Below are 9,155 nucleotides of genomic sequence, written 5' to 3'. Positions count from 1 at the left end.
GTTTATTGCCCTCTGTACCTGGCCTAACAGATTTGTGACCATTAGGTAAATAATTTGAAATATACAAGCAGAGCACTAGTTTTCCAACTAACCAAAAGGCTAAGAATACTGTTGGAGAGCATCTGAGGCTTATAACAGGTTTTCCCTTGTGATTTAACCTATGTACTTAATGTTTCCACCAATGTATTTGAAAAGTTTCTTGATTTATGACTTTCTTTGTTCTGTTACTATGAAAGGTTCATCAAACTCTAATGACATTGGAACATGGTATTTGGAGTGACCTAAATCTGTGGTCCTGGGCCATGGCCACTCATATTGAGTCTAGAATGAACTATCTCATATCCCCTTTAAGGTAAGAGCTGTGTTTTTGTGTTGGTAGCATCCAGATTGGGCTCATTGACTGTTGATATTCTCTCATAGAGGGAGGGGGTGCCTGAGGGTTATTGGACCCCTCACCTGAGATTCCAGTCACTCTTCCTAGACATTTGTATATAATTCTGTCTTTATTGGACATGGGTGTTAAGATTGTGTAGTTGGGGAAGTTATCTGTGGGTTCCATCTATGAGTCTATGGGGAGGCCATCCTCCATGCTGGGTGAAGACCTTCCAGGGTGCTTTGGGGCCTCCCATTCTCTTGTCAGTAGCCATTTACCCATGCTCTGTAAATCCAATACACTCACTGGTTCCCCAGGGTGAAGTTTGGTTGAATCCTACTTTGGTATGTTGTTAGGACCTTATGAGGAAGGGTAGATGTGTTTATATATTCCCCCAGGGAAGAATTATCATAACATATGGCTACCCAGAGACTCTGCAGACCAGGTGTGATGGGGCTGCTGAGATGGTTCCATGGTTAAAGTGTGAGCCACACAAGCCTGATGACCTGAGTTTGATTCCTAGAACGCTCATAAAAAAGTTGGATATGATGTTGTGTATCTGTAATCTCTGCACTCCTATGGTGAGATGGGATGCAGAGACAGGAGAATATTCTAGAAGCTGATAGGCCAGCTATCCTGGAGTATACAACATGGCAGACACAAGAAGAAAGATTGCCTCAAAATCAAGATGGAGGAGCTGGAGAGGCAGTTCAGTGGTTAAGAGTGCATACTGATTTTCCAGAGTTCAGTTCTCAGTACCCATGTTAGGCATTGCACAACCACCTATAACTCCAGCTCCAGGGAATCTGATGTCCTCTTCAAACCTCTGAGGGCATGTAAACACCCATGTATGCGTGAGTGCATGTGTGTGCGCGTGCGTGCTCTGCGCACGCACACACACACACACACACACACACACACACACTCGTACATGCACAATTAAAAGAAATCTTTTGAAAAACCCACCAAGGTGGAGGGAGAGAACTGACTCCCACATGCATACTGTGGCATCTCTCTGCCTTCAACTCCCCCCAACTCCCCCCCCCACATTAAGAAATAGGCTGGAGTCCCAGTGAAAGGGACTAAAGGACTAAAGGCCACTCACCCCCAATTTTGTGAGCTTTACCCCAATGCCCTCCAAAAGCCTTCCTTAGAAGAAGGAAAAGAAAGCTTCCCAGATTCTTATTCCAACATGCATCGTGGGTGGACAAATAAATGTTTCATGAACCTAAAATAAATTTTAGTTCTTCCTGTTTTGTTTCATGTGAGCTAGTTTGGGGCAAGTCATTTTCTATCTCTGGGGCTCAGTTGATCCATTTGCCTAATGAGTAAGTTGCTATGTCAGAACTAGAAACCAGTTGACATTTGTAGCACTGTGTATTGAGGGATGTTTTTTCCATGGACCACCTTACCATAAAACTATGATATATGCTGTTTTCTGTGTCTGTGGAAAATATAGACAAACGAGGCTCAAGGAAATTCAACATTTTTTTCTATATTGTAATATAACTGCATTTGAAATAAATGAGTCTGAACTTGTGTGTGTGTGTGTGTGTGTGTGTGTATGTGTGCATGTGTGTGTGTGTGCATGAATTCATGGTATGTATTTGTTAGTGAGTGTGCTGGTTAGTTTTTATTGTCAATGTGACACAATCTGGGAACCTAGAGTCACCCGGGAAGAGGAAACCTCAAATTGAGGAACTGCTTAGATCAGACTAGCCTGTGGCTATGTCTGTGAGAGACTGTCTTGACTGATGAGAGATGTGGGAGAGCCCAGCCCACTGTGGGTAGTACCATCCCTAGGCAGGTGGGCCTGGACTGTGTTATAAAAGCTAACTGAACATGAGCAGGTAAGTAAGCCAGAGAGCAAGCCAGGAAGTAAAGTTCCTCCAGGTTCCTGCTCTGACTTTCCTCAGTGATGGATTCTGACCTACAAGTATAAGATGAAAAAGCTGTCCTTCCCCCAAGGTCAAACAACAGAAAGCAAACTAGAACACCAGGTATGTGTGCATGTGAGTGCACATGCATGTGTGGTAGAGGCCAGATGTCTTCCTCAGTCACTTTCCACCTTATGTTTTGAGTCAGTCTTTCATGGTACCTGAAGCTCACTAATCAGGCAAGGCCGGCTGGCCAATGAATTTCAGGAATCTGCCTGTTTCTATCCTTTTCCCCCAGTGCTGGGGTTGCAGCCATGAGCTGCAAGGCTAGGCTTTTTATGTGTATGCTTCTAACTCAGGTCCTCATGCTTGTGTGGCAAGGACTTTACCCACTGAGCCTTATACTCAGACCCTGTGCTAGATGGCTTTAGTTGTCAACTTGACACACCTGGGTTGAGGAAACTTTAATTAGGGAATTTTCTCAATTGGACTGGCCTGTGACTATGTCTGTGGGGCATTTTCTTGATTGCTGAGTGATATGGAAGGGCCCAGCCCACTGTGGGTGGTGCCACCCCTGGGCAGGTGGCCCTGTGTTGTATACCAAAGCAGGCTGAGCAGGGGCCAGCGGAGCAAGCCAGTAGGCAGTGTTCCTCCATGGCCTGTGCTTCAGTTCCTTCCTCCAGGTTCCTGGCTGAGTTCCTACCTCAGTGATAAACTATGACCCAGGAGATGTGAGACTAATAAACCTTTTCTCTCCAAATTGGTATTGGTCAGACGTGTTTTGTCACAGTAATTGAAAACAAACTAGAATAGAAATTGGTACCAGAGAGTGGGCTATTGCTGTGACAGACTTGACTCAGTTGTTTTTGGGAGGATTGTGGAAATGTTTGGAACTTTGGACTAGAAAAGCCATTGAGTGCTTAGAGTTTGTTGCTGTGGACCTTGGAACAGTTATGCTGAAGGTTGTAGATGATAGAGGCCTGGCTTGTGAAGCTTCAAAGGGAAGAAGAGATTATCAGGGCTGTTTGTGTGATATTTTGAATTGACAATCTGTGGTTTCTGGTTGGCTGGGGCTGAAGAATCAGCTGTGATTAAGAAGAGACCAGAACAACTGAAGTGAGACCTTTGCTTTTCTGGGACAATTGATGCTGATTAGCTGGGGCTGAAAAATCATCTCTAAGTAACAAGAGACCAGCATCGCTGTAGCAAAATCTTCTGGGAAGTATTTCCTCAGGGTCAGCATAGAAGCTATGGTCCAGAGGGGGCCTGAGGTGCCATCTCAAGCTGGAAGCAGGACTTGGTAATGTGTAAAAGTCTCCTGCATGGTTTTGGAGTTGAAAGTGTGAAGGGGGTCAAGGTGAGTAGCTAGGCTTTGCACCCCAAGAGGCCAGAAGAGGCCACTGGTGAAGGTGCAGCCTCAATTTCAGTGGAGACCCTAGGTTTTTGGAGATGCCATGACCATGGGATAACCGACAAGGGCAGTAGCAGGTGTGGGATGGAGCTGACCTAGGCCTGTGAGAAGAGCTGTGTGTGCTGTGGACTGCAGAGTCAGAGCAGTGGAGCTGCCGAAACCCTTTGGAGCCCAGGAGATCATGAGTAAATCCCAGATGTCCAGCCTTGAGCTACTTTGCTGGACTTTGGTTTTGCTTAGGTCTCGATTCTTCCCCCCGCCCCTTTTTTTTGGTCTTTTTGAGACAGGGTCTGTCTGTAGCCCCATCTATCCTGGAACTCACTATGTAGACTACGCTGGCCTTGAATTCACAGAGATCTGCCTGCCTCTGCCTCCTGGTGCTAGGATTAAAGGCATGCACCACCACACCTGGCTCAGTTCTTCCCTTTTGAAGACAATACTTGTTTTGAATTTTACAGGAGCCCACAGTTAAGAGACTTTTAAGAGAAACTGCGAACTTAAAGTGTTTGGATTTTTAAAAGATATTTCATTTATTATTTTTATTTTATGTACGTGCATGTATTGTCTGTATGTGTATAAGTGTACCTGTGTTGTGCAATGCCCAAGGAAGACAGAAGAAGCTGTTGGATCCTCTGGAACTGGAGTTATGGACAGTTGTTGGCTGCCATGTGGGTGCTGGGTTTCAAACCCGGGTCTTCTGCAAGAACAGCCAGTGTTCTTAACTGCTGAGCCCTCTCACCAGCCCTGGCCCCAACTATTATGCTCTTGTTACCTCTCTAAATATATCCTCAATGCTAGCAAAATCCATCAGAAACCCAAAGTAAACCCAAACCCTTTGCGTTATTGATTGGGTTGATATCCCCTCATACTGTCAAGCAGTGACACAGCTGTAGCTATGATGATAGTTCTGTCTTTGGGGACAAGTCACCATTGGTGGATGGCATGGAACAGGCTCCAGGAAGAGTGTCTCATTATCCAAAAAGTGGCTCAAACAGTAGATGTATAGCTAACGGAGTGCTATGGTTTGAATCCCAAATGCCCTCCAAGGGTCCATGTGTTAAAGGCTTTGGCACTATTGGGAGGTCATGAAGCCTTTAAGAGGTGGGGCCCAGGGCTGACAAGATGTCTCAGCAGGTAAAGGCGTTTGCTGCCATGCCTGATGACCTGAGTTTGATCCCCAGGACCCACATGGCAGAAGGAGAGAACTGGCTCATGCAAGCTGTCCTCTGACCTCCATATGCGTGCTGTGGCACATGAGGACCCCCTTCCCCCACCAAAAAAAAAATGTAATAAAAATTATTAAAAAGTATGGCCAATAGGAAGGTAGTTACCTCTTTGTGGATGTGCTTTAAAGAGGATTTGAAACTTGGCCCTTTCCTCTCCTTCCTGCTTCCTGGTCACCAGGAGGTTAGCAGCTTTGCTTTACCATGTACTTCTATCATGATATTCTGTCTTGCTTAGATCAAAGCAATAGGGCTTGGTGACTATGTTCTGAAACCTCTGAAACCATGAGCTAAAATAAACTTTTCCTTCTTATACATCGATTATCTCAAGTATCTTGTTATAGTAATAGAAACCTGACTGACACACTGGGTCCTAACCTTTCCTTTGAATACAAGATCTCCATCCTCTGGATATGGAGTGTTTCATCATCTGGAGGAGACTTTGCATGTTGCATGTGGATCCTGACGTATTTTTGGATATGCATATGTACATACATGCATGTGGTATATACATATACATGAGGACATTTTCTGTTATTGCTGTTTCTGTACTGGCCTTCAAATCCCTTTTGATTGCCTTTTTGATTGCCACTGTCTACTTTCAAGATGGCGCCCAGCATCTGCTTCCAAGATGGTGTCCAGTGTCTGCTCCTAGGATGGCACCCTGTGTCTGCTTCCAAGATGGCACCCTGTGTTAGCATCCAATTTGTTTTTGTTTTTCCTACCAGGTCTTCTACTTTCTTGCTGTGTGATCTTGGGCACATCATTTAACTTCTTTGAGTTTCAGCTGATTTATTTGTTAATGGACCTAATCATATTAGCTTATGGGTTGTTGGGGCTAAGGAAATGAAGTCAGATGAAATAACATTGCTGTTTCTATGTCAGCCTTCAAGTCCTCTTTGTTGCCTTATATGGTGAACTGCTTGATAAAGGAGTTCTGTACAGTGATGACAAGAATTGATTTCCAATTTCCTGCAGAATGACTCTATCATCCCTAGTGACTCAGGCAATTTAGCTCATATTCCAGGCCTGCTTGGGGGTTATAGATCACACTGACAGCTTCCCAGTCATGCAGCAGGTGGATTTTGACAAGATGAGGGAAGAGATATTTTCAGAGTTTTGCATAGGCATGAGGTGAAGGGGGGTGGCCAGAAGGGCATGGCTGCACCTCAGCTTTTGACCACATGAGTGTCCTGTTGAGAACAGACCCATCTTTTGCTGTGATTGAAAGCTGACTTACGATCTGGCTTCCAGTGGCTGCATAAATCAGCCCTTCTTCTCACTCAATAAACTGTTAAACCCTGCTCAGCATGAATGCGTTTGGAAGATAGAGGGGGACCAATTTCTCTTTCTTACAAAATTCTCTTAGATGGTATCTGTGGAGGGCAAAACAGGGTTGCAATCATATGGGTTTAAATTACGCTACCTGGTCATGGTGTTTGGAAGTGTCTGCTTCCAAAAATGGCTCCCAGCAACTCCCATAAGATGGCGCCCAATGTAAGCTTCCAAGATGGATTGCAGTATCTGTGTCCAAGGTGGCACCCAGTGTCTACATCCAAGATGACACCCAGCATCTGCTTCCAAGATAGTGGCCAGCATCTGCCCCAGGGTAGTTATTTTCATAGAATCTTTCACTTCCTTGCTGGATGACACTGGGTACCTCATTTGACCCCCCTGAGCCTCTGTCAATTTAGTTATTCATGGACATGATCATATTACCTTATGGGTTGCTGGGGCAGGGAGGGCGTGGAAAAGTCTTCATTTTCTGATTTCTTTCTTGTCTGTTGTGCTGGATAGCTTTAGTGTCAACTTGACACACCTGGGTTGAGGGAGCCTCAGTTGGGGAATTGCCTCTATTGGACTGGCCTGTGGCCATGTCTGAGGGGCATCTTCTTGATGAGTGATGTGGGAGGGCTCAGCCCACTGCAGCTGGTGCCACCCCTGGGCAGGTGGGCCTGTGTTGCATAAGAAAGCAGGCTGAGCAGGGGCCAGGGGAGCAAGCCAGTAAGCAGCATTCCTCCATGGCCTGTGCTCCAGCTCCTGTCTCTAGGTTCCTGTCCTGAATTCCTACCTTGGGCTCCTGGATGAACTGTGACCTGGGATATGTAAGCTAAATAAACCCTTTCCTCCCCAAGTTGGTAGTGGTCAGAGTATTTTGTCACAGCAATGAAGAAGGTTGCAGGCTGGTTGCCACAGGGAACAGTGCCAGATCTGCCAACAGCAGAGACCAACACTGAGTCCCTGATATGGCACTGTTCCCCGTGGCGACCAGCCTGCAACCTGGTGGCAGGTTGACTACATTGAACCACTTCCATCTTGGAGGGGACAGCATTTTGTCCTTACAGGAATAGACACTTATTCTGGTTATGGATTTGCCTTTCCTACACATAATGCTTCTGCCAAAACTACCATCCAGGGACTTACAGAATGCCTTATTCACTGTCATGGTATTCCGCACAGCATCGCTTCTGACCAGGGAACTCACTTCACAGCCAAAGAAGTGTGACAGTGGGCCCATGGTCATGGAATCCACTAGTCTTACTATGTTCCCCACCATCCTGAAGCAGCTGGCTTGATAGAATGATGGAATGGCTTCTTAAAGACACAGTTACAGCGCCAATTAGGTGGAAATAGCCTAATGGTGGAGGGCTGGGGCAGCGTTCTCCAGAAGGCAGTGTATGCTTTGAATCAGCAGCCAGTATATGGTACAGTTTTGCCTATAGCCAGGATTCACAGGTCCAGGAATCAAGGGGTGGCAGTGGGAATGATTCCACTCACTATCACCCCTGGTGACCCACTTGGAAAATTTTTGCTTCCTGTGCCTGTGTGATGATGTGAGAGCTTAGCTTCTGCTGCTCCCGCTTCACCACCACCAGCCACCATGCCTCCCTGTCATGATGGACTGTAATTCCCCTGGAACTGTAAGCTCAAATAAACTCTTCCTTCTGTAAATTGCCTGGGTCAGTGTTTCTGTCACAGCAACAGAAAAGTAACTGATACAGCTGTAAAATAAAGAACCTGTAGCTGGGTGTGGTGGCGCTCACCTTTAATCCCAGCACTTGGGAGGCAGAGGCAGGCAGATCTCTGTGAGTTCAAGGTCAGCCTGGTCTACATAGTGAGTTCCAGGACAGCTGGGGCTGCAGGGAGACCTTGTCTCAAAAAGACCCCCCCCCAAAAAAGAACCTCTAATATACTTACCAATACTATTATTGAAGATTGGTTGAGGGGCTAGAGAGATAGTTCACTGGTTAAGAACACTGGCTGTTCTTGCAGAAGACTTAGGTTCGAATCCCAGCACCCACATTCCAGCTAACAACTGTCTGTAACTCCAGTTCCAGGGGATCTGACAGCTTCTTCTGTCCTCCTCAGGCATTGCACAACATGGGTGTACTTACCTACATACAGGCAATACATGCATACACATAAAATAAAAAATTAAAAAAAGAAGATTCTGGGGCTGGGGAGATGGCGCAGCAGTTAAAAGCACTAACTGCTCTTGCAGAGGACCCGGGTTCGATTCCCAGCACCCACATGGTGGCTATGAACCATCCTTAACTCTAGTTCCAGGGGAATCCGAAGCCCTCTTCTGACCTCTGCAGCATTGCACGACACAGGTGCACTCACATGTAGGCAATACATTCATACACATATAATAATAAAAAAAAAATTAAAAAAAGATTGGTTGAAACAATTATGCAAGGTAAAAATCATCCAAACATGCAAAAAGTGGAAAAGTAACTAGTGTTACAACAGTTGAGTGACAGACAGGCAAATATGCACATTCTCTGTTTTATCAGGTTTAACATAGACTGAATTTGTTCTTTTTCAATGAGTTCCTATTGTGTGACTTTTCCTGTGTAGATGTGAACAAATCATCTCAGGCAGGGAACCCATGGTAGACAAATTCCATCTTAGAAGAAATGATTCTACCCATTTGTTAATGGACTGAATTATATTAGTTTATGGGTTGCTAGCAAACCTATGAGTTTATTGAGGCTACTGACAAGAGTGTGGGTGAGGGGGTTTCTTACAGGAGCATGGATGACTCTAAGGCAGCCATGTCACCCAAAAGTCCACCCAGCAAGGGTGATAGCTCATGAATGCTGCATCCCTGGAGTCCCCTGCACCATTTGCTGGCAACTCAACTGGTGTGTCTTTTCTTTCTAGTAATTATTATTGTTAATAGAGCCTTAGGAAGGGGTCTTATGAATCTTGTAAGTTTCAGGAGCTTCCTGAGACTTGTAAGTTTTTGTGAGATGCAACCCCAGCCC

Source organism: Nannospalax galili, unplaced genomic scaffold (assembly GCF_000622305.1).
Source record: "Nannospalax galili isolate Female #2095 unplaced genomic scaffold, S.galili_v1.0 scaffold444, whole genome shotgun sequence".
Taxonomy (NCBI): Eukaryota; Metazoa; Chordata; class Mammalia; order Rodentia; family Spalacidae; genus Nannospalax; species Nannospalax galili.
Note: the sequence above shows the minus strand (reverse complement) of the source record.